The 27,009-nt window shown below is 43.4% G+C and overlaps 1 pseudogene; it reads left to right on the top strand.

The window, feature by feature from the left end:
- The first annotated feature begins 24,548 nt into the window (after positions 1 to 24,548).
- On the top strand, positions 24,549 to 26,129 carry LOC148758880 (nuclear envelope pore membrane protein POM 121-like; annotated as a pseudogene).
- Positions 26,130 to 27,009: the final 880 nt, after the last annotated feature.

The following is a 27,009-nucleotide window of genomic DNA, read 5'->3' as shown; positions in this document are numbered from 1 at the left end:
GCAATGGCGGCCAGTCAAGACACAAAAGCAAATATCCCCCAGTTCCACTAACAACAGTTCCCAAACAAACAGTCAAGCGGTCCATTAAATTAGGGATGGAAGGCAATTCCCCATAGTCCATAGTCATTCACCAGGGCTGTCCTGGGGGTGAGGGACAACCTTGACCTCACCCTCATCTCCCACGGAGGACTCAGCAAGCATTCCTCCTGGGACTATAAGTCCTGCATCCGGGCTGCCTGAGCAGGAACTTCCCGGCCCACAGGGCCACAATAACCTTCGCTTTCTCTGGCCTGTGCTGGTTGGAGAACCGTCCACGTCTTCCCACCCCTCCACGGGGGACCATCTCTCCTGCAGCTGCTCCTCCTGGTCTTCCTGAGACTGAGTGTTCATACGCACAAACTGCTCTACCGCCTTTCAGAGAGCTTTGGCCGGCACCATACCCTGCTTGCTGCGCCATTTGTCATGCGGGGGACCCTGCTCGCTGCGCCATTTGTCGTGCTGGAGACCCTGCTCGCTGCGCCATTTGTCATGCAGGGAGGCCTGCGGGGTCTCTGCTCCCGCTCCCCACACAAGAACGCAGGATATGGTGAGGCCAAAAAGGAACACCCACGGAGCCATAGATGGGGGAGTCACACCGCTATATTCTCGATTGCAGCTGGGTTGGAGCCACAGGAACTGCAACGTACGTACACTCTGCTGCTTGCTAGCATTGCTGCGGCAGTTATATCAGGGGCCAGTGGCTCACTGGTTACAGCTGACAGCCAACTAGCCACAGCTGATGGCCATCCAATCACAGTTGATGACCATTTACTACCTGAGCCAGAACCTTTCCACGTGAGGCCGAGACCTGGAACCTGCTCTCCTGGCTCTGTCCCCACACTCGGTCTCAGCAGAAACTGTAGGGCAGAGTCTTCAGCTTCATTTTCACCCCCTCTTTCTGGGATTCAGCCTTTAGCTCCTCCCTCTATCGTGAGCTCTGGTTCAGTTCTCGGAGTCAGTGTTTTCACGGCAAGGAAGACATTTTCACAGAGAGGGCAGGGGCCTACCAGCCACTTTCAGCTTCGTTTCAGGGAATTCGGAGTTTCCTCAGGGGAGTCAAAGCTGGAAACTGAAGGCGCTCCTCCAGTAACTCTCCCAGGAGCAGCCTCTCTTCCCCTTCCATCTCTCCTCCTGATGTGCACCTTCACTTCAGCGTATCTGAGAAACTGCCTTCTTGTCCACTTTGCTTTGTGATTTGTTGCGGTTGCTCGCTCACGGATTTGAAAGCGTTCACCAGGCAGGTAGAAATATAGAGGAAAGACTTATTGAAGTAAGAGGAGGGTTGGCTGGGCAGAGTCTGCTGGAGACTACTGCCTTGAGTCTGTTTCATCTGAAGTTTTATATTTTCTAACCAAATTACTTCGGCTTTTAATGGAATTTTCTATTGAGTTCGGCTTTGTCCTTTGGGGTGGGTGAAGGTGTGTTTAAACTTGTTGTAACAACTTTTGCATATGTTATATAGATTTAAGTTGGAGCCAGGAGTGGATCCCATACAGATGCAAAAACCTCTCCCAAGTCACAGGGCCAGGCATGCAAGGCTGAAATAAATAGAACCATTGAAACTGGCATGCATAGTAACTGTATAGTAAACAGAGTCATTAAGGGTTTTTGGGAAGGAGGCAAAGAGAGCTTTCAAAAAGTCCCAAGCTAAATTACACTTGTTAAATAGAATTGTACCAGAGGTCCAAATCTCAAAATAGAAGATTTAATGCCACCATTACAATCCCCTGTCTCATCATGATTTTCTTAACCTGTTAGGTGGCCAAATTGTGAGGCTGGTCAGGGCAAGAGATTTTGTCTTCCCCGGATGCATGCAGCCAGCTGTCAACAAATCCCCACTGAACAATGCCAGTAGGAGTATGTCCTGTAATCTTTCAGTAGTGATGTAGGAATATTTCTCTGTGAGTCCCCAAACGATGTAACTGATGTTGGATCTGCCGGCAGTTTCTGGGTGCGGACCGGGATCATGTCTCGTGAAGCCAAAGAATGGACACACGGACCAGGGAAAGGCAAAAAGTTGTAAAGGAAGATAGTTTATTAAAGGCAGGAGAGAGGTTGCAGCTCCTGAGTGGGAGGGGGTCCCAAATGGGGGCGCCCAGTGACTGAGGCAAAAGCTCTTACTTTTATACCTTCCCTTGCCTGTTTGGGGAAGGGGGTTGGAACCTTCTAATGGAATTCATCTACTAGGTTTTTTCCTGTTTGCTCATCCTGAAGGGATTAACGAAGCAACCCATTCCTATCTATCAGATCTGCTCCTGTGTCCGGCCAGAAGGGATATGAGTTTATCTATTAACCTCAAGGCGTATTCTCATGTCTCTATCCTGGAGTCAAAGAGACATTCCAGGGCCTGGAGTTTCAGGATATGGCTGCTTTTTTGTTTATTCCACCAGGGACCACCCACCCCCACCCCCCTTCTGCCTAGCAACGTGTTAACTAGCCTGTCTCAGTAGGGGCACTGTGAGGAGTGACAGGGCCAAGGGGCAGGTGGAGGAGAAAAGCTTTAAGTTTGGGGGAAATGGCAGAACCAAGGTCTGGTGTGGGCCTTTTGCAAAGACAGGATGTGTGTGTGCGTTATCCATGACAGGAGAAACTCTCACCCTCTCAGGCCTCAGGGGAGCAGTGAGATTGGGGAGCAAGGCGGGATAGACCAACCTGTGGGGACATGCTTGGACAGAGATGCTGACATTGCCCCAGCACTCCCTTGTGGGAACTCAGTTTTGATGTTAAAAAACGAATAATATTTTATTAAAATAAGTAAGAAAATAAATACAATGAATAAGAACTAACTTCAGTAAGTGAATAAGTAGTGAATTACATCCCATCACCCCAGGTCACTCCCGGGTGTTCCTTCCTGGCCTGACTACCCCCTCAGCCAGGCAACTCCTTGTCTGATTCCTGCCACCACAGATTTGTTTTACCTGTTCTTTAACTTCATCCTTCAGGAGTCCTGCAGCGTGTGGTCTGGTTTCCTGTGCTGTGTCCACGTTTCTAAGATCCCTTGTCCGTATCGTGCACTCCCTTCCTGGGTGTCCTACAGTGAAGTGCTCTTTCTGTCCACCACATGCAGGCCACAAGGGGGCAGCAGAGGCTGATGGAACCCGGCAGATCTGGCTGTTGGCCTTTCTATTGTTCCCTGGGTTTCTCCTCCCACCCACACAGCACCCTCTTTCTGGGTGCCTCCCAGCAGCTGCTGCAGGCTGGTACTGCACCTCCCTCTGACATCTGCTGCTTTACAGAGGATTTCTGGAGCGGAGGGTTGGAGCAAGGGGTCTCCAAACTCTGGATCACGCATTCCTTTCAGTAACATATTTTGAGTTGTGGACAAAAAAGAGGCCCATGTACTAAACCTGACAAGCTCAGGGGAGGCCAGTGTGGATAAATTAACCACACAGAATGGTCTGAACATAAAATTCCTAACTAAAAGCAGGTCATGGCAGGTAGTCACATCCTTGACCTGTAGATTCCTTGACAAAGGTCAATCTTTATCTTACATGAGCCTGTCTGTTGTCTTTTTGCATCTAAAACATGACATACCCATGGAATGTCAGTCATCCCTTTTTCCAGACCCGTCAGGGCACAACCCACTGCGCCAGAGCAGAGACCACAGAACCCCTCATTGTTATCTTGTTCCCCGAATACCATCTCTACGTGCTGTAAATGTTAATTGTGAACTATCCTGCACCCACCAATGTAAAGGAAGTGTGTGTCTCTCCATTTTACTCTCTATCCAATCCCAGAGATTGCCCCACCCCTTCAATCTACCATCAGTGGATGTCTTGTAACCCTTCTTATGTCTCCTCCTTTGATTCTAATCTATAAAATAAGCTGCAAAACTGCCATTCTCTGGAGCATTCTCTCAATCCATTGAGAGCAGAGCTGGCCTCAGGGCTTCAGCCTACAATTCAGCCTGGGGAGACAAGTCTCCCTGACCCGGGAGGAACTGAGTGTCTGGCATCCTGGGGACTGTTAGAATCAGCCTCTCAGGGCTGGTCAGGCCTCTCCTGCCTCTAGTGGCCCTGATCCCTCATTGTGGCTCTTCCTGGAGCTTCAGAAGCCCTGCAGCAGAGCATCTGAGGTGAGTCCTGGAACACTGACAGTCTTACCCTCCTGCTCTGGGTGTAGACCCCTGGGCGTGTGCTTATGAAAATAGCTGGTTCATGCCTTGTGCTCAGGTAGCAGGTTTTAGCAGCTGACTGCGCTGGTTTGGAATAGGCTATATTTTAAAATGGGAAGTCATTTTTCTTTTAGTAATGAAAAGTCTTTCATGGAGTTGTTAAGCTGCTTGAGTATGAAAGGGGATGAGGGGCTGTATTATTCTGCTAAGTAAGTGGAGTTTACTTTATCCAACTTGAGTTTGTGCAGAAGAACCCAGAGGCTGAGGGTAGTCCCCAAATCTGTTTTGGGGGATCCTCACTATGTGACCAGAAAAGTTGGCCATCCAAAAATTTCCAGGGAAATGGATGGCTGATGGACTTTTAAGAGGAGAGGAGTCTAATATTCTACTCTATATACTTCCTATTCTGGGATGGATGGAACACTCTTTCCAAACCTCAGTACATTTCTGTTATCTGTGAAAAACCTGTGCTGTGCTAATTTAGGGAATCGAGGAGAAGCATCTGGGTTCCTCTTTAGTGTGTCAACACTGGGGGAAAAGAAGAGAACTGCTACCAGAATTAAGATGTAAATGAAGAAGAGAATCTTTAGATGCAGGGTGAAGAGCAGAAAGCTTTGGCCATGAGCATGTTTCCAGGCATCAATGCATTGCCTCTTAACACTTCCAAGTCCAATGGTAAGGCTAATGGAAAACCACAGCAAAAAAAAGGGCGCAGGACTATGGTGGACTCAGACCTTCAGAATGAAGGTGTGTTCACTGTACCAGGTAGAGAACTCTGACTTGCTGTGGTTCTCACTGAAGGTCGAAGATCTGGAATGGGAAGTGGAAGAAGGAAGCCAGATGATCAGTTCTGGTCTGCGGCCAATTACAGAAACAAGGAGTGAAGTAATAGCTTTGCATATTTTATCTTTCTTGTTGTGTGTGTGTGTTTATTTGCATATATTAACCATTTTCTTCCTCGCTCTTCTCCTTACCCTTATGCTTTTATTCAAGTTGTTGGAGGTTATGTTTATAATACATATGTCAATTAGAGCCTTTTGTTCGATTGTGTTCCCCTTCATAGCCTTGCTGATGTCCTTTCTAGTTGCTTCATCAATCACTTGGAGGAATGTTGAAATCCCAAACTATAATTGTGCGTTTGTCTATTACTCCTCTCAGCTATATTAGTTTTTGCGTCATGTATTATCATGCTTTATTTCCCCTCATACCTGAAGGATAGATTGTTATATCTTCTTAGTGGATTGATCCCATTATTATGTGATGCTGCTTTTTGTCTCTAATAGTTTTTTTACTCTGAAGTCTACTTAACGGATGTTAATATAGCTAATTATGTTATTTTTCAATGAATGTTAGCCATGTCTATCTTTCTCTATTTTTTTTTAATTTTCACCAATCTATATCATTGAATTTGAAGTGATTTTCTTGTAAACAGCATACTTGTATAGTTGGGTCATCTTTCTTTATCTACTCTGCCATTCTCTTTCTTTAATTGATATATTTAGACCAATTACATTTAAAATAATTATTGATATGTTATAGTGTATATATGCCATTTTATTATTTGGTTCCTGTTTGTTTCCCATCTTCTCTTCTTTATCTTTTTTCTTGCTTTCCTGTGGATACGTCAACATTTTTTGTATTTCTTCTTGTTTAGTATTTAGTGTTTTTGAATACATTCTTGTATTACTGTTCACATTGGTTGTTCTGTGCATTACAATATACATATATGACATCAATATTTTACCGTTTTGTTCTACCTTTAAATGTCATTGTCTTGAGTACTCAAAAAAATTATGATTTTTGTTTTTATCATAAAGACATACAAAGTTCATGAGAAAAAGTTAGTCTATTGTATATATCCCTATTTCTTCTCTTCTGTTGTTCTTTCTTCCTTTCTGATGTTTCAAGATTTCTTACTTTATCATTTCCATTCTGTTTGAAAAACTTCCTTTAGCCAATTTTTAAGGGTAGGTCTGATAGCAACAAATTATTTTAGTTTTTCCTAATTTATTTTCCCTCATTCCTGAAGGATATAGAATTTGCAGTTGACAATGTTTTCATTCAGCTCTTGAAAAGTACTATGTCACGTCTACCAGGTCTCCATGTTTTCAGATGAGAAATCTGTTGTCGATTGAATTGATGTTATCCTATAGATAATGGTTGTTTCTCTATGGCTGGTTTCAAGTCTTTTTTGTTTGTTTGTTAGTTTTCAGAAGTTGAAAAATAATGTCTTAATTTGGACTTCTTTGGGTTTATCCTTCTTGGGATTTGCTCAGTTCTTGAATCTGCAGGTTTCTCTATCTTTTGTCAAATTTGGAAAGTTTTAAACTATATTTCTTCAAATATTCTCTCAGCCCTTCTTTTGATAGTCTGATGATATGAACGTTGGATCTTTTATCGTTGTTCCACAGGTCCCTGAGGCTGTTGTAGTTATTTTACTTTATTTTCTCTCTATTGTAAAGACTGAATAAATTCTATTGATCTCTTCTCAAAATTACTGATTATGTCTTCTGTCATCTCCACTTTACTATCAAGCCCATCAGCAAGTATTTTTTTTGTTATTGTATTTTTCAGTCATAATTTCTATTTGATTCTCTTTTTTTTTTTTAAAGATTTTATTGGGGAAGGGGAACAGGACTTTATTGGGGAACAGTGTGTATTTTTCCAGGATTTTTTTCAAGTTGTTGTCCTTTCAATCTTAGTTGTGGAGGGTGCCGTCCAGCTTCAAGTTGTTGTCTTTTCAGTCTTAGTTGTGGAGGGCACAGCTCAACTCCAGGTCCAATTGCCGTTGCTAGTTGTAGGGGGCGCAGCCCACCATCCCTTGCGGGAGTCGAACCAGCAACCTTGTGGTTGAGAGGACACGCTCCAACCAACTGAGCCATCTGGGAGCTCAGTGGCAGCTCAGCTCAAGGTGCTGTGTTCAATCATTAGTTGCAGGGAGCACTGCCCACCATCCTTTGTGGGAAATCAAACCTGACAACCTTGTGGTTGAGAGCCCACTGGTACATGCGGGAATCGAACCGGCAGCCTTCGGAGTTAGGAGCACGGAGCTCCAACTGCCTGAGCCACCAGACCGGCCTGATTCTTTTTTATAACTTCCGCTTCTTTACTGAGAATTTTGATATTCATATGCTTCAAGGTAATTTATAACTGGTTGTCGAATCCTATATTTGTTGGCTGCTTTAAAATACTTGTCAAATAATTTTAACATCTGATTCATCTTTATATTGCCATTGCTTGATTATATTTTCTCAATCAAGTTATAAATTTCTTGGTCCTTGGTATGATGATTTTTAAAAATTATAATTGTATCCTGAACATTTTATATGTTATGTTAGGAGACTCTGGATCCTATTTAAATATTTCATTTTAGGAGGCAGTCTCCCTGTTCAGTATACAGCTTCTGGTCTACATCTGTGGGCAGGGGCTTTAATAAAAATTTCCAGGACCTTTGCTGTGTCCTTTTACTTCTTCACTTATCTAGTGCCATTGGGGCTTTCACTGTTCTTTGTCTATGCAACCTGAAGGGATGGAAAGAGTTCCTTAGGCTAGGCCCCCTGGTGCTGCTAAATGGAGAAAGGGACTCTCTGGCTCTTATGGGGAAGGAGAGCACTTTCCCTTTCCAGTTATTGTCTGTGGGGCTCCATTCTGATAGTGGTGCCAGTTTGGCTGGTGGTCATCTGGTGGTGCCACCAGGTTGCTCTGGGGAAGGAATGCTCTGGGGGAAGAATAAGCTTACCTGGGATAACTTCTTTGGCAAGGCTGGGATCAGGAAATGCCTGATCTAGGTCACCTTCTGTTGGTTGGGGAGATATGACACGCACTACCTATATGTGGTTCTTCCATGCTCTGGAGCCCTAAACCTGTTTGCCTTCATCTTTCCACTTTCCAGAGTTCTCCTAACTTATGCCTGGCTTTATAAGCATTGTTTTATTTATATCTGTACAACAGTTCTGAGGTACATATTCTTATTGCTGTTAAACACACGAAGAAACCAAATTTTCTCAATGTTATTTGGCCAGTAAGTGGAACAGATCCATAATCTAACACCAAAGGCCATAGCTGTAATCAAAATAACTAATTTGGAACATTAATGAAATACATAAACATATTATAGACAGATCGAATGTATGTAAATATTTCAAGGTTAAGAAACGGTGCTAACCATTTCAAGATATGAGTAAACCATTGCTTATATTTCAAATAGATAAGCAAATATGTATTTTTATTTGTATAATAAGCTGAGTCTTAAATATCTTTTATAATCATTACCCTTTAACATGCACTTGCATTTCACAAACACATTTTAATTCTCAAGCAAAAATATTTATTATCTGAAGGAGAGTAAAATTAAATCATTATTTTTCTGCAGCAGGGGGTGGGAGACTTTGATCCATAGTATAGTGAAATTTATGCAAACAGTTAAGCTTTCAATTAAGGAACAATTTCTAAATTTTTTTTCTTGTCATATGTGAGGCTGGATTTGTACTACAGAAAGCAAATTATTTTTGTCAGAGAATAAACCTGTGCAAATAGTTTGTTTTACACTGTCATAACTTTAATTTATATGAGGTCTGACAATTAAATTCACGAACTTGCCACCTTGCGCTTACATTGGCAGCACTGTACAAACAGCTCGGTGAGGTTTCATGACCTTGATATGTCAGTGTTTCACAGCTGTGTTCGTGCCCATGTGTAGTGGTGTCTTACTGAGTGATGTTCATTATTGTTGTGTATTTTTGTGTGCCATCCTGAGAATGTCTGAGCTTGAATTAGAGCAATGAACAAACATTAAGTTTCTTGTTAAACTTGGCAAGAGTGAAAGTGAAATCAGGGACATGTTAGTCCAAGTTTATGGGGATAATGCCATGAAGAAAACAGCTGTGTACAAGTGGATTACATGTTTTTCTGAGGGGAGAGAACATGTCACTGATGAAGAGAGGTCAGGGCAGCCAGTAACGCGCATAACTGACGAAAACATTGCAAAAATTTGTCGAATTGTGAGTCAAAATCATCGGCTGACTCTGAGAAGCATAGCAGATGAAGTAAACATCAATAGAGAAATGGGAAAATCTTAACCGAAAATTTTGGCATGAGAAAGGTGTGTGCAAAAATGGTCCCAAAGGAGCTAGCTCACCAATGAACAATAGCAAAAGAGACTTGAAGTTTGCCAAGACCTTTTGGGGAGGCAAGACGATGTTTTGGGCCTTGTTATCATTGGTGATAAAAGATGGGTGTACCAATACAGCCTTGAAACAAAGTGTCACAGTGCACAATGGAAGTCAGCCAATTCTCCACGACCAAAAAATTCCATCAGTCCAATCAAGAGTCAAAATGATGTTGCTAAACTTTTTTGGTATCAGAGGGATTATTCATTATGAATTTGTGCCAACTGGACAAACAGTTAACCAAGTTTACTATGTGGAAGGGCTGAAAAGGCTGCAGGAAAATGTTAGACGAAGATGGCTTGAATTTTTTGCCAACAATTCATGGCTCTTGCATCACAACAATGCACCAGCTTACACGGCACTGTCTGTGAGGGAGTTTTTAGCCAGTAAACAAATGACTGTATTGGAACACCCTCCCTGCTCACTTGACCTGGCCCCTGATGACTTCTTTCTTTACCCAAAGATAAAGGAAATATTGAACGAAAGGCATTTTGATGACATTCAGGCCATCAAGAGTAATGACGAAAGACGACAGCTGTAATGGCCATTCCAGAAAAAGTTCCAAAATTGCTTTGAAGGGTGGACGAGGCACTGGCATTGGTGTATAGCGTCCCAAGGGGAGCACTTCGAAGGTGACTGTAGTGATATTCAGCAATGAGGTATGTTGTACTTTTTCTAGGGTGAGTTCATGAACTTAATTGGCAAACCTCGTATCTGTGTTCTCTATTCTCTTCCATTGATCTATGTGTCTATTTCTCTGCTAATACCACACTATCTTGTTTACTATAACTATGAAGTAAGCCTCAGTATTGGATAGAGTGCTTCCTCCCACTTTGTTGTGTTTAGAGGTTGTTTTAGTTCTTCTAGGGCATGTGCTTTTCCACAAAACTTTTTTTGCTAAACCACTGTAGTCAGATTTCTGTTACATCATGCGAAATGCAACCCCTAATTGATAACTATCCTCAGTGTAACTACTAAAAAAAAATTATAGCAAACTCCTTCAATGAGGACAGCTACTCATGTGGGCATTTACTCATGTGGGTCTTCGGTCATACTGGTGAAGGAAAATTCTCCACATAAGAAAATCATGACCTTTTGAAATGGTCTTCTTTGATTTTGTGCAGAAGGTTATAGAATCCATTATGCAATAAATAAAGTAGGATAAGTTAATGTGAAATGAAAATGTCTCTCAGCAGATGCCTAAGGTGCGTTTGCTAAAGAGCCAAAGAAGAGAGGCATCCTGATGAAGCATCTTAAATGGTCATGGCTTATATTCCTTCCATTTCTTTTCATAAAATGCTTCTTTAGCTAATCATGCTATTCTTTCTTCAGACACATGTGACTACCACCTGGATCTCTGAAGCTCAGAAAGTCTGTCCTAATAACACACATACATCTCAGAAGTCCTGGGAATGTTGATCATGGCAATGACAGCTAACGGGCAAGGAGCTGGACTGTCAGATAGATCTATTGTAATTTCTATCTCTAGGCTGCAATCAACAATTCCTACTGCATTTTCAAGAATCTCCTTTAAGTGCTGTTTAAAACTTCTCTTGTTTATTTTGCCAACTCTATAAAATTGATGCTTACAAACTGTTACAATTCATATGCAAAAAGTGAATCATTTATAAGTAGGCACATCTCTTTTGAGCCATTAGATTAGCCTTCCCCAAATTCTGAGACTCATATTCATAACCAATCAAATTATCAAATACACTTGTTATTTGTTAACTTGACATGAAATAATTAACACAAATAATGTACTATATGTGGTAGCAAGGCAAGTTCTCCAGGCATACTGTTAAGCAAATAAAGCAAGTTGCAGTTGAATGTGTATAGTATGAACCCATTTTATAGAAAATAAAAGTAAAAAGCATATGTGCACATGTATAAAGTTTATGTGAAAAATTCATAACAATTTAATAATGATTACCTTTGGGAAGATGACATAGTGATTTTCCAAGCTTTAATGTATATAATTCTAAGTTGCTTGAATCATTTACAATTAAAAAATTTCATAGACCACTTGTATTATAATAATAAGGACAATCGGGGGGTGGTCCTTTATTAAACTAAAGAAAATTCTGGAGGAAATATGTTATTTATTAACCACCAATATCTTTTTTTTTTTTTAATGTCAGCAGCAACAACACTTCTTTTTCATAAATTTTATTGGGGCATATTGGGGGACAGTGTGTTTCTCCAGGGCCCATCAGCTCCAAGTCATTGTCCCTCAATCTAGTTGTGGAGGGCGCAGCTCAACTCCAAGTCCAGTCACCGTTTTCAGTCTTTAGTTGCAGGGAGTACAGCCCACGATCCTATGCGGGCATTGAACCGGCAACCTTGTTGTTGAGAGCTCGTGCTCTAACCAACCAAGCCATCCAGCTGCCCCTAATATCTTAACATGCTTCTCAATCCACACTATTTGTTCCCTCTGCCTGAAAAATTCTCCTTGAATTACTACTCCATGCCTCCCTCCCCTTCTAGTAATTTTCTGCTAATTCTTCAACTCTCCCTCAAATTCTGTCTTTTTCATGAAAAACCTCTTTAACCAACCCAGTCATATGCTCCCAGAGAGAAATCGTATTCCCATATAATTCTTACCATGGGTTATAATTATATTTTCATTTGGGAAATTATGTGTTTTATATCCATCTCCTCAATTAGACTGTGAGCTCCATGAGGTGAGGGACCATATCTGGTTCACCGTTATATCTCTGACACCAAGAACAATGTCAGGTATATGGTAGATACTGAAAAAAATATTTGTTGAATACGTTAATCATGAGTAACTTTATTGTTTAGCTGCTATTATCTGAAAGGTTTGGATAAATCTGACTTAAAAAGCCACACAGGGCCTGCCCGGTGGCTCGGGAGGTTGGAGCTCCGTGCTCCTAGCTCCGCAGGCTGCGGGTTGGATTCCCACATGGGCCAGTGGGCTCTCAACCACAAGGTTGCCGGTTCGGTTCTTCCAGTCCCGCAGGGGATGGTGGGCTGTGCTCCCAGCAACTAAGATTGAAAGGACAACAACTTGACTTGGGGGAAAGTCCTGGGAGTGCACACTGTTCCCCAATGGAGTCCTGTTCCCCTTCTCTAATAAAATTTTTTCCAAAAAAAAAAAAGCCACACAATATAGGTGAGAAGAAAATCAGATTTTGAAAAAAAGGATAGAAAGATAACCTAACAATTTCAACTAGTTTGAAATTTCACAAGCCTTGATAAATTAACCCTTACAGATATTTAAAAGTATCTCTGTGTACAGAGACTTGGCATTAATTTATTCATTTTATTTATTAATTAATACCATTTTTTAAGCTTTCGGCCTTTTCAGACAGAGAAAATCATTGAGGCAGTCTTAGATTCATTGTAGTGTTTCCTCTTTAGTTTATAATCAACTACCTAAGAAGAAAAAAGCCTCCTTCCCTCCCTCCCCCCCAGCTTTTAAAGTCACTCATTGCAGTTCTTATGAGCCTTATTTACATTCTCATCTTATTGGGTTTTTCCACTAATAGCTGTACTCAATCCAAAAGGGGTTTTACTCAGCATAGCTCCGATTTTCTCATTTTCATCCATTTTAAAGTTATTTATTTCAAGATTTTATTTATCTATTGTCAAATTAATTTTTATTGCTGTTTTCCTGATCTAGGGTCTACTTGAGGTTTTAAGAGGATTGTGTCATTAGATAATAGTTAAATCTTACTGATTATTCTGTTTAATCTTAGAAAATCTGGTACCATTTTACAATAACTACATCTCATGCCACTCAGGGCAGGTCAGTGCATGAATTTAATTAAGATAAGGTCACGAGATTCTTTTGAGGCAGAATCCCCCACTTATAACCACCTCCCGAGTAGAGCTCACCCACGTATCTAGAAGGTTGAATAACTCTCCTTACTAAAGAGGATGTGGCCCAAGGGTCTTGTTTTCAGAAAATTAGTTTGTGCCCAATGCTCTTAGTTATGTTCCTCTCTTTAATTTGTTAGGAACATGGTAAATGGTAAATATTCATTTTCTATTATTTTGTAGGTAAATTTTTTGCCAATAGTTTAAAATAAAATATGTAGAGAAAATATGCATATCACGGGCAAGTGTGTTGTGCCTCACTGGTATATCCAGGTGAGAGCTGAATCACTAGCACTTGAGAAAGTTGTAGAAGAGGTTTCTATCCTGGGCGGCGATAATCTTAGCTGATATCAGGGCCTGTCCAAATTGGTAATATTTTATCAGGGCCAGTCTCCAGGTTTTCTAATGAAGGCCCAGGTTATTTTCAGGAACAGAATCTTGTTTCTTTCCTTTGATATCTTCTTTCATTTGCAGTATGCATCCCAGCGGTGCTTGAATAAAACAGCAATCAGAGGAGATGCAGTGGTGAAAGTACTGAAGAATCACAAGAGAGAGGCCCTTTGTTGCAGTGCATTAACACAAATCGTGGATGTAAATGCAGCCCCACAGGTTCTGGGGAATATTTTTAATAATTAAAAGCTATGCCATTAGTAGTATCTCAGGGATATTATGCTTGACTTTGATGACATCTTTCATTAAAGACGACACACATACTAAGAGAGTAGGACAGGCTCAGGTTATCCGAAGTGTAGATGAAGTCGTTGATTTCTTCTCTGGGACTTATATTTAGAGTTAGTTTGATAAAACCAGTTACCAAGGAACTAAAACATGTGGACACGAGTGAGAGAGCTCTAATGTTGCAATTTAGAGCCATCTGTTGTCTAAGCACAGAGTTCTAAATTTGCCCTGATTTTGAGGCAACTCCTAAGGAATGAAGGTTGGCATGAAAAATGGGAGAATCCAGGTTATTCATTCTTTGACTGTTTCTCAGGCACGTGGCTAAAGAAAACTGTTCCATTCAAAGAATGGAATTTGATTGTTTTCCCTACATCATGAGTCACATGGACACTAGTATTTGAATTACTATCTATAATATTTAATAAATAGAAATGTCATGTAATGACAGTAAGTTTTGGCATTACAGAGTAAAACAAATATCTTGGATTCTCATAATATGAATCTATAGAAAATAGTATGTCTTTTCATCTATTTTATTTTTTACCTAATCTCTCATTTCTTATCTAGATCCTCAAAGCCTTTAATTGTTACAAGTAGCACAAAATAAATACGTTTGATAGAATTTGATAGTTATCGAGTTCAAAAAGTTCTGCCAGACTGAGACAGAGATGTTTTTTTCCTGAGGAGTCTTTTTGGGAGACAGTAATAAAGGATTAATTAAACTGATATTCTAGGCACTCCGCTGAGCTCAGGGTACAAGACGATGAGTAAAGGGCTCTGCTTACAAGGAACTATCATCTGTGGGGAATATGGACCCATAAATAGATACGTTTTATACTCATAAATGAAATTTTGAAGTAGATATACTGATGGAGACACACACATGTGTTACAGAAGCACTAGGAAGTGACCCTGTAGTCAGGCCATTGGCGTAATGGAGGGGTTTCCTGAATATCTACTTGAGCTGAGATCAAGATTTGTAGGTGTTAACAAGGCAAAAGGGCCCACCCTTTTGCCTTGTTAACACCTACAAATCTTGATCTGAGTGGAGTAAAATAATGAAGGACACACCATGCAGAAGTGGTAATATGAACAAAAGGTAAACAGTGAGAAATTACAATGGGGAAGTATGACTAGCTCTAAGTTGCCAGATTGTAAATTTAAAGCAGAAAATGAAGAGATATAGGGCTATAGAGTTAGTCAAGGAACAGATCATAGATGAGAATATTTGCACATAAACAGGTTTTGCCTTCGAGAGTTACTGAACAATGAGCAATCAAGTGGTATTATCAAACCTGAATTTTAAATGGATCCCTTTGGTGGTCACATGGAGAATGTATGTACAGTCGAAGAGCTGCAACTTTAGAAAATGGGAACGTTTTTTAATGAAATGCAAAACAAAGACCCCACAAAGAAGGCAAAGGAAATAGGCAGAGAAGCATCAAGAGAAACTACAGACTGCGTTGTTATGACTGTCAAAGAAGTAGATGTTTTGAAAAGTCAAAAGAGATCAACAGTAGCAAATGAAATAGCAAGAAGGCAATTACTGAAAAATGTCCAATAGAATTCTAATCAGGAAATCAGTAATGCTTTTAATAAGAGCAGTTTCATGTGAGCAGTAAGGGCAGAAGCAAAGTGCTGTTGCTTATGGTGTGAATGACTGGTGAGGAAAAACTGGTGACAGAGGGTGAATACAATTGGGAGAAGTTTGTGTAAGGAGGGAAGAACTATTGGGTGTCAGAGAATGGATCTGGTAGCGAGGGTATGAATAGAGGCCAAGTGAAACAAGCCAGAAGAAAGGGAAAGGCTGAAGATACAGAAAAGAGAAGAGATATCTTATAAAGTAATGCCCCAGGGAAGATGTGAGAAGAGGAAACCTTAGAAGATAGAAGACATAATACAAGTAAAAGGATTGACCTGATGTCAAAGACAAGTTTGATTTGTCTGTGTTGCTTATTCTTTATAGAACAAGATACTAGGCTGGCACAAGAAAATGTTGTTAACAGTTTCAAAGAGCATCTGGAAGATCAAACTTTTACCACTATTATAATATACCTTTATCTGAAGGGTGTGAATATGCATCTTCTCTAGGGAGATGTACTCACCAAGTTCAATACAAACACATTCCCTTCATCACTGCATCTTTGTGGATGCTCAGAATGCCTGTGTCGTCATCTCCTGTTTTAAGGCTTGACATGCTATTAGAAGTCTTGTGACAAAGGGAAATGTCAGGTTTTCCCTCTTCAAGGCTACTGTTATAACAATCTGTTCTTCTTTAATTAGCATTGATTTTCTTGAAAGTGACTATTACTCTCAAGTCATAATATTTTTTAATTGCTTGAGATGAAGAAAACTTTTTATTTCGTGATTAAAAGGAGCACTCTTTCTAATGTTTCCTGTTAATTGAAGATTTTGCTACTTTTTTATATCTCATCCATCTTGTGTTTAGATATGAATATTTTTCTTATTAACAGAAAACTTTGATGAGTGATATCCAATTCATAATAGGGATGAGAAGGTAGTATTATTAATAAAATTTTAAGTTTCTCAAACTAGTAGATCCATGTACCATGTTGCACTCATCCATGCACTTAAAACAAAAAAGAGTCCAGTCAACGTGGCAAAGTAGGTAAACTGCTGTAATTGCCTCTCATGACCACATAAAAATTACAACTAAACCAGAGAACAACCATCTCTGAGAATTGCCTGAAGCCTAGGTGAACAGAAGTCCTACAACTAAGGATATACAGAAGAAGCCATGTAGAGACTGGTAGGAAGGTGGAGAGGTGGAACAGTTTGGTCTCACACCTGTGGGTGGCAATTAAAAATTGACAGGGATACCTCAGCGGCAGAGATTCCCCCCTGAAGTCCCAGCCCCACACCAGGCTCCCCAGGCCAGGATTACAGAGCTGGGAAGAGAAGTCCTCATAACTTTTGGCTGTGAAAAACCAGTGGAGACTGTGGCTGAATGAGACAGAGTGCAGCTGCAGTCCCAGGCTCTCCTCTTCAAGGAACTGCATGTGGACTTACTCACATACGAACTCACTCACTCTAAACTCCAGCACTGGGACAGCAGCTGGAAAGGCACCAGGTACATACAGGGAGGAATTGAAGTGTCTGGCTTTAGGGTGAGGGCTGGAGGGGCAGCTTTTTCCCCAGACAGAAGTGTTATCAGAAGCCATTGTCTCTTAGTTGAGCCGTCTCCCACTCCTGGCATTCAGACTTGGGTTGCCACCATAGCTGAGTCTCCATCAACCTGGCTAACATCATTTGCTCCACTTTGGTGATTCCCTGGGACTCTGCCCCACCCAATAGCGGGCCCACTGAAGCCACTTCTAATGGCTCTTCCACATAAACAGCCTGTCCTGGCTCATGCTGTAAACTTTCCTAAAATCTCTCAAAGGTTCACAAACCCCAAATAAGCAGCACCTGGCCTCAGCATGCCACAAATCTTTTGCTGAGCCACTTGAAGTCCAGCAATGGCAGTAGCCAGTCTTGGTTAGAGGCTTGACCTCCAAGCCCAGGTGGGTGGCGGCCACCTGTGGATTGCTTTGTGGCTCATGCCAGGTGTCCCCAGTCAGGGCATAGACTGGGACTCGCCTTGGCCTGCAGGAGGGCCCCTGCAGGGTTGGCACTTCCAGGGGCCAGCTTTGGACTGAGTAAGAGCACTGACTGACCACCTTCAAAAATGACACACCCAAAGGGCAGACTGGGCAGGTGCCAGAGCCATGTTAAAGCAAATCTTGTTCCATAGGCTCAGCCCCTGCACAGCAGCTCCTCCACTGTGGTCACAGCCAGTCCTCACAACCAACCAGCCTGAGGGGCAATCCCTCCCACTGATGTGCAAATAGCAACCAAGGCTCAACTAAAACAGAAGGGCAAACACAACCCACACAAGGAACACACAGCAGCAGCACCAGCTCTGGTGACCAGGGAGACCGCGCCACTGGGGTCCATAAGACACCTACTACATAAGGTCACTCTGCTAAGACCAGGAGACATAGCAGATCTACCTAGTACATAGAAAAAACACAAGGAGGCAGCCAAAATAGGGAGAAAAATGTGTCCCAAATTAAAGAACAGAACAAAACTCCAGGAAAAAAACTAAACAAAATGGAGACAAGCAATCTACCAGATGCAGAGTTCAAAGCACTAGTTATAAGGGTGTTCAGTGATCTCAGGGAGAACTTCAACAGAGAGATAGAAAACATAAAACCGGACATAGAACACAAAAAAGAACCAGTCAGAAATGAAGACTACAATAACTGAACTAAAGAATATGAGAGGGAATCAATAGTGGATTAGATGAAGCAGACGATCGAATTAGAGATTTAGAAGTTAAGGTAGAAGAAAACACCCCATCAGAACAGCAAGAAAGAAGAATCCAAGATAATTAAGATAGCATACCAACATTCACATCATAAGGGTACCAGAAGGAAAAAAGAGAGAGCAAGGAATTGAAAACCTATTTGAAAGAATGACAGAAAATTTCTCTATCCTGGCAAAGGAAATAGACATACAAGCCTAGGAAGCAAAGAGATTCCCAAACAAGATGAATCTAATTAGGCCCACACCAAGATACATATAATTAAAATGCCAAACCTTAAAGACAAAGAATCTTAAAAGCAGCAAGAGAAAAGCAATTACCTACAAGGGAGCTTCCATAAGACTGTTAGATGATTTCTCAACAGAAACTTTAGGCCAGAAGGGATTGGCACAAAATATTCAAAGTGATGAAAATCAAGCACCTACAAGCAAGATTACTCTACACAGCACAGCTATCATTTAGAATCGAAGGACAGATAAAGAGATTCTCAGACAAGAAAAATCTAAAGGAGTTCATCACTACCAACAAGGATTACAAGAAAGGTTACAGGGACTTCCTTAAGAAGAAGAAGCTCAAAAATATGAATAATAAGGGCGGGTGGTTGGCTCAGTGGTTAGAGTGCAGTGCTCTTAACACTAAGGTCGCCGGTTCGATTCCTGCATGGGCCCATGAGCTGCACCCTCCCCAACTAGACTGAAAAGACAATGACTTGACCTGGAGCTGAGCTGCGCCCTCCACAACTAGATTGAAAACAACAACTTGACATGGAGCTGATGGGTCCTGGAAAAACACACTGTTCCCCAATATTCCCCAATAAAAAATTAAAAAATATGAATAATAAAATGGCAATAACTATATATCTATCAACAATTACCTTAAACACAAATAGATTAAATGCTCCAATCAAAAGACAGGGTGGCTGAATGAATAAGAAAACAAGACTCATACATATGCTGTCTACAACAGACTCACTTCAGATTTGAAAAGACACATACAGACTGAAAATAAAGGGATGGAAAATTATATTTCATGAAAGATACACACAGACTGAAAAGAAAGGGATGGAAAATTGTATTTCATGAAAACAGACCCAAACAAAAAAGCTAGGGTAGCAATACTTACACCAGACAAAACAGACTTTAAAACAAAGTCTATAACAAGAGATAAAGAAGGACCTAGTAATCTCACTTCTGGGAATTTATTTGAAAAAACCTCAACACACTACTTTGAAGGGACATGTGCATCCATAGGTTCATTACAGCATCATTTACACTAGCCAAGTATGGAGACCTGGGTGTACATCAATGGATGAATGAATAAAGAAGAGATGGTACATATATACAATGGAATATTGCTCAGCCCTAAAAATGAATGAAATCTTGCCATCTGCAACAACATGGATGAACGTAGCGGGTAGTATGCTGAGTGAAGTAAGTCAGACAGAGAAAGACAAATGTCATGATTTCACTTATATGTGGAACCTACAGAACAAAATAAATGAACAAACAAAACAAACAAACTCATAGATAGAGAACAATTTGATGGTTGCCAGATGGAAGGGGATTTGGGGTGGGGCGGGGTGAAAAAAGAGGAAGGGAGTAAGAAGTACAAATTAGTAGTTACAAAATAATCATGGGGATGTGAAGTACAGCATGGGGAATATAGTCAGCAATATTGTAATTATGTCTGGTGTTAGATGGGCACTAGATTCATCAAGGTGATCACCTTATAAGTTATATAAATGTCTAATCACAATGTTGTACATCTGAAACTAATATACTATTGTATGTCAACTGGAATTGAAAAATTAAAAAACATTACTTAAAAAAAATTTTCAGGGGCTGCCAGATGGCTCAGTTGGTTAGAGAGCGAGCACTGAACAACAGGGTTGCTGGTTCGATTCCCTTATGGGCCAGGGAGCTACGCCCTCCACAACTAGATTGAAGATAAGGAACTGCCATTGAGCTTCCGAGGTGGCCGGATGGCTCAGTTGGTTAGAGCGTGAGCTCTCAACAACAAGGTGACCAGTTTAATTCCCGCATGGGATGGTGGGCTGCGCCCCTGCAACTAAAGATTGAAAACGGCAACTGAACTGGGAGCTGAGGTGCACCCTCCCCAAGTAGATTGAAGGACAACTACTTGGAGCTGATGGGCCCTGGAGAAACACACTCTTCCCCAATATTCTCCAATAAAATTTATTAAAATATTTTTTCAAAATGATTGCAACCTTATCACTTATCCATCGCACCAGGTACCTCACACCTTCATTCAGTTGCAGGATAAGGCTAGCACCAAAGACACAACCATGAATACACAGAATACAAATGGATCTAAATCACATGTGGTGAAGTGGGCCATTTCTACATTCACACATTCCTCCCCAGATGCCCCAACCTCTCACTGCTCTGCCTGGAGCCCAGTGCTGTGAATACTGTCACATCCTTCTTAGGAAGATAATCCAACTCTGCAATGACCCAGGATTCATCCTTGGGGAGATAATGGGGAGGCTGAAGATTACTGGATTTTGGATTCTTGACTCCTAAGAAGTCTAGTAATAACTAATGTTCATATATATTTTTCTTATGCCAATACCATAATTTTGGGGAGATCTGTAGACTCATTTGAAATGTTTTTTTTTTCTGGGTTACAAGCACTGTACTAAAGCATTTACATATTACTGCATTCTCCTCACAACAGCTCTATGACGTATTTGTTATTAGTCACATTTTACAGAAAAATAAACCAAGGGGCTTTAATTTTTTATCCAAGTATCTGTAACCAGTTCATGGCAGAGCAGACCCAAGGAGTCCAAATGACCAGCAAATTAAAGGCAGAGCCAAATATGCAACTTAAGTTTCTGACTTGCAGAGTAATGCCATTACAGTAGGCAGCAAAAGTGGGCTCAAATATCCAACCCCTCAATAAGCTTACAAATTTAAAATCTCCAAAGAGCGTTGAAACATTGATCGAAACTGACATTTTTAATACTGAGGATGAGCTGCCTTTCTTCTCTGGAGGCTGAATGCTCTGAAGTGTGACAACGACCAACCACTGAGAGTGTCTGGTGAACCTGAGTGTTGATGCCCCAAACTGCACTACCCCAGGCTCTCACTGATAAATACCCATGCCTGCCCTGCTGGAAAAAATGTATTCTTTCCTTTTTAGGGTTTCATTTCCAAACTATTTTCAGTCACCTTAGGGATGCTTACAGGAGAATATGTATGCGCCAGCAGCTTTGACTGTAGCTTATGTAACTTCCCTCCAGGATTCCTGTGAGTGTGTGTGTGTGTGTGTGTGTGTGTGTGTGTGTGTGTGCGTGCGTGTGTGTGTGTTGTTTCTTCATAGAACCAGTGCCGCAGTCCCGCTGCCAGGGTCAGCTGTCGCTGTGCAGATCTTCTCAGGACCTGGCCATCTCTGTAGCAATAGTCTCTGGCTATTGACCCCTGTTCTACTTCCACTTCTCTGGTTTCATCTTTCTTTCTCTCTCTCATTCTGTCTCTATCTCATCTTCTTCTATAGGGAACTTCATAGCAGAGCTTGTTCAGCCCTAACTGAATTGCTCTCACCATTCTTCTTTTCTTCTCCCATGGGTCAGGGGAGGTGATGCTCAAAGCTCATCTAGGTATTAGAGTGTTCGGGCACATTCTCACCAGTCTCTACAGCAGCCTGGCTGCATACGCCAGGCATTTTCACTTATAGTGACTTCTATGGTGATTTTTTTCTCATTTTACCCATAATTTATTCTTTTGTTATGACTGAATTTGGAGCCTGTATCATTTAGGAATCTTTCAGGTGCAAACAAATAAATGTACATGACAGCCTTAAACAAACAAACGAAAAATGTGGTTCATTTGCTCCTGTTGGACATCTGGCTTCAGGCACTAGCTTGAATTCAAAAGACAGCTCCAGAATCTACCACTTTCTCTTTTCTCAGATTTGGCTCCACTTTAGGGTTCTACCTTATGCTCCCACCCCAACACCAGGCTCTTTCTTTTGTGAATGCAGCAAGTTCTAAGCTTCTTCTCTTGACACCAGAACAATCTCATTCTCATCATTCCAAATAAATGCCTGAGATTTACTCTAATTGGACCCTTTGACACCATTTACTCATCCCTAACCAATCAATGTGACTATGGAGAGGGCTATCCTGATTTGTTTAAACCAGTCAGAATCCACTTTTGAAACTCAAGTTTGAGGACCAGGGCTGGAAGTGGAGGTTTTTCTCTAAAAGAAATTCAGGATATCAGTACTAAGCAGTATGAGGAAAATAAATGGTGGTCAGTAAAGTGTGCACAACAGAATTCCAACTATCTGTAGGCATAATTGCACACGTCAAACACCTCAGTACACTCAGCCCAGCTACCATTCTCCTTGCAATATTAATTCAAATATTAAATGTGAGCCTTGTTCCTTTGTAGTTATTCCTGATACTTATGTCTATACGATTCAGTCAGAGCTCCGTGAACTCCCCACACTTCTGATATCAACACTATTCTTGGCTATCTCCATTAAATGTTTGTGCAAAGTTTGTATCTAATAGTGATGAGACATCTTTCTATTCTGTAGCCAATACCTCAAAATGTGTTAAAGGCAGGTGTATCTGGCCTAGAGAGAAATGAGGTTCAGCAACTCAATTATATATGTGTTCCCATGACATCACAGCCTCACTGATCACACTAATACTACCAGGGACACAGGACATCGTGCCCAGAGCACTTACATACTGGCTCATGGTCAGTCCTCTCACTCTCCTTCCTGGCACCAGAAAATCCTTCACCCGAGGGAACAAACTGGCATGAGCAAATTATAGTGTTATTTCCCTGTGACTATTTCAATGGCTTATCAAAATTCTAGAGCAAATCTCAGGAATTTCATCTATTTATGGGAACTGCACATGATGTTTGCTCACCTCAGTCTGTTCACGTTTCATCTGCACTCGTCAGGTTCAATCCATAACACATCTCACGTAAGACTAAGTCTGCATGAGGTGCAGCCTTACAGTAACAGCGAGTGTCTCCAGGTGACATTTGCATCTGGATCCAATATCAAAGAAGCCACTTGTTCCCTCTCAGTTTCTCAAAGAACATATCACACAACACCTGTAACTTATTCAGATCACTCTCAAGTCCAGCCAGCACTGGAGACCTTACTTGATTACAAGGGAGACAAATGATATGGTAGAAAGAAAGTAGGTTTTCACCTGACAGACCTGAATCTTCTGAATACTAAGTATGCATTTTACAAGCTGCGGTAGGAAAGTTTTTCAACTTCTCTCTATATCAGTTTCCTCAACTACAGATGCTCAATGAGTGTTGGTTCCCTTGTAGTCCCCTCCAATGGGGCCCTGCTGTCCTCCACCGACATCAACAGTGATGTCATGGTGACAGTTACTCTCCTGATACATGTGATGAAAATGATTCTTCACTTCTGTAGTGAACCTCCCCAAAGCATAGAACTCCAGAGTCATTATGAGAAAATCACCAGACAAATGCCAATTGAGAGACATCCTTCAAAATATCTGAAGTGTAGACATCAAAAGTGTCAAGCATATCAGAAACAAGAAAGGTCTGCAAAGTGTCCCAGTCAAGAGGAACCTGAGCAGACCTGATAAAGAACGTAATGAGATAACCTAGGTGGGACTCCAGAAAAGAAAAAAGAAACTCAAAAAATGAATGAAATATGAATAAAATAGGGTTTTTAGTTAATAATTATGTTTCCCTATTGGTTCTTTAATTGTAACACATATACCATAGTAAGGTAAGGTATTAATAAAAGAGGAAATACGGGAACTCTTTGTATGATCATCTCATTTTTCTGTAAACAAAACTGTTCTAAAGTAAAACATTTTATTTGAAAGATACATTTACCCTGGAGTGTCCCCAGAGAACAGGGCAGGAGGACACACAGGGGCTGACTCCAAAGCTGCCGCCTCATGCAGGACTGCTGGGCCAGGCATCCTGCTCCTCAGGGCTCCCCTTCTGCTGGGAGGGACCCCTGCTGTACAGTTCGTCCCCCTCAGCTGTGTGGCCTCCAGGGCACAAGGGGCTGCTGCCTGTCAACAGGCTCATGCTCCTGGCCCTCAAGCAAACACCTCCACCCCTCAGCAGATCTGGGGGTGTCTGAGCCTCCCCCGCGGACCCACACCTCTGCTAGCCCCTGGTCCTCGCGCATCCTCTGTGCGCCCCCTTGCCCCAGCCCCTCGGTGCGCGCACGCTCCTGGTGGCCTCGAGCACGCGTGCCCACTGTTCCCTAGCACGTTGCAGGTGCATCCAGACAGCAGGCCCAACAGTGGGCACTTCGCCTTTGGCCGTGTTGGCCGCTGAAGGAGCTAGCTTGGAGCCTGCTCTCTATCCAAGGACAGACCTCACCCTAGCGCCCCATGGGCGGCTACCTGGGCAGGCTCCACCTCCCATACCCAGTGCAGACCGGGTCCGGAGGGCCAGCACGGCCTCGCTCTCCACGCCCTCCACCTCACCCTGCTGTACATGCCCCTCTGTCCTCTCGCCTGCAAAACTGCAAGTATCTAGTGACTTTGCTTCTGCACATTGTCACAGCGTCTCGGAGACTATGTTCCAGTATCGCGCAGACCCTGGGCTTTTCTTTGGGGTTCTTCACGTCGATCTGCAGGCATGGCCATCATAGGAAAGCGGTGCTGTCTACTCCCCACTCAAACATGGCCTGCAGCTCAGTGTGTCTAGTGGGCAACGACACTCATATGTGGCCCAGGAGCAGGTAGCCACCCACATGACCCTCACAACGCCCAGGTGTGCGCAGGTCCTGTCGAGGGCCTGTCACAAAGCCCAGGTCCTGTCGAGGGCCAAAGGGGCGGCCGAGCAGGAGGAAGAGCCCTCAGTCAGACAGAAGCAGACCAATAGGGTAAGGAACCTGATGGCACTGGGGGTGCACAGTCCGCATTTAGGCCCCTGGGGGTCCGGGGAGGCCTCTCTTCCTTCGTGCCCAGGCCTTGGCCTCTGCAGAGAACCCTCTATGAGGAGAGCTCAGGAGACACGTGCAACAAGAAATCCCAGACCTCTGCGCTGAGCTCTGGCCCCAGAAGAAACGCTCATACAAGTTCATAAAGCTCCACAGAGGTTTGCCGCCAGGGCAGAGGACGAGGCATCCAGCTACACTCCATGCTCCATTGTTCCACAAGTCCTCAAAGAAACCGAGCCAGGAGGGTTTTCTCCCTCCTCAGCGTCCATGCTTTCCCAGAGGAAGCGCCAGCATGAAAAGGAGGCAGATACAACAAAGGGGCAGAAACGAACCCGGTCAGACTGCTCACCCACACGTGACAGTCCTAGGCCCCCAAAACACAAGGTTTGTCTTCTGCGGCGCAGTCCAGGGGACCCTCTGAGGCTGCCAACACCGCCTGAGCTGGCTTTCCGGGTCACTGCGGAAGACCCAGACGAGGGGGAAGGAAGCTCCATTCCAGCACATCAGCAGGGCACTTCGGGGTGAGATGGAGGCCGTCACGCACGCACTGCGGCGCCACGCCTGCTGCTGGGCCGCTCCCGCACCAGGCAGGGACTGTGCAAGCCGAAGCCCAGCTCCTCGCTGGCCTGCTCCTGGAGCTGCTGCAGCATCCCCTCGCCCCTTCGTGTTGAAGCCCCTCTGGGAACCCCCTCTGAATGGGGGGGGGGGGAGAAGCGGTGGGAGGAGGCCCTTTGCAACCCAGCGCCTGGGTTTCGGTGGCTGCAGATGTCACTTTTGCCTTCCCTGTTGCTCCCAGCACATCCAGAACAGAGTCCCCCACCCAGATGTCTGTAGATTCTCCTGTCTCCTCACGGAGCCCCCCTCCCATCACTGAACTTAGTGCCTCTCCCTCTACCGGCCTGCCAATCACTTCTACAGTCAGTGCCAGCCCCTCAACTGGCTCATCTGCAGGCTTGGCTCCCCCGCCTGCCTCCGACTCAGAGGTCACCTCCATGGGCTGCGCTCCAGCTTCCCAGCTCGTCACTAGGGCTCCTGATGGGCAGCAGCACGGAGCCACCATCTTCGGCAGTTCTGCCCAGTGTGGAAAACTGGCAGCTGCAGCTCCAGCTCCGGCTCAGGCCCCAGCCTCTGCTTCAGGCCGGCGAGCCGTGGGAAGCGCCACACAGGCGGCTTTAGGGGACTCATTACCACAACTTCCACCGTAGGTACCTGCATCAGCACCCAGCCAGCCATGGCTACCACCCCGGCCCTACGCCCCTCTGGAACAGCCACCGCTCTGGCTTTGCAGCTGCCACCCACATGCCCTGTGCTGTGACCAATGCTGGATCCAACAGTTCACTGGACCCCTCACAGGGGGAAGCACAAGCTCCGCCCCCATCATGTGTGGGGGGAATTTCCGCAGCACCCGGGGAGAGTAGGACCAGATTAACTATTGAAGGTTTGAGCTGTGTCTATGCAGAGCTCAGAATTAAAGCACCAAACACCGCTCTAGAGGAAGCTCGGGCCTCAACACCTGCAGCCCCTCTCACCAGAGCACCGCCATGGTGATCCCGAGACCCAGCACTAAGAACAGCAGGGTGGCTGGAGGCCCTACAGCTCGCACCTCAAGTCTCATCTGCGGGGGTGCGCCCAGGCAGAGCCCGCTTACTTCCAGCCCAGGGCCCAGCACCACTGCCAGGAGGCCTGCCTTGAAGGGCGTGTCCATCCTGGCCTCCACCCCCAGCTGCCCTGCATCTGCCTTGGGCACAGGCCGGAGAAGCCTGCGCCGAGGGTCCCCGCATCACCTGTCAGGGCTCGGCTGCACACACAACGGTTGGGCCATCGACCAAGTTCTTTCCCTCAGGTCAGCATCCACTCTCTTGGGGCACAAGAAGAAAAGGCAGGACTGGAAGAACAGCTTCCTCCAG

The sequence above is a fragment of the Rhinolophus sinicus genome, chromosome 2, assembly GCF_057876585.1.
Source record: "Rhinolophus sinicus isolate RSI-liver-muscle chromosome 2, RSI-T2T, whole genome shotgun sequence".
Classification (NCBI taxonomy): Eukaryota; Metazoa; Chordata; class Mammalia; order Chiroptera; family Rhinolophidae; genus Rhinolophus; species Rhinolophus sinicus.
This window is presented reverse-complemented; position numbering and strand designations above follow the sequence as displayed.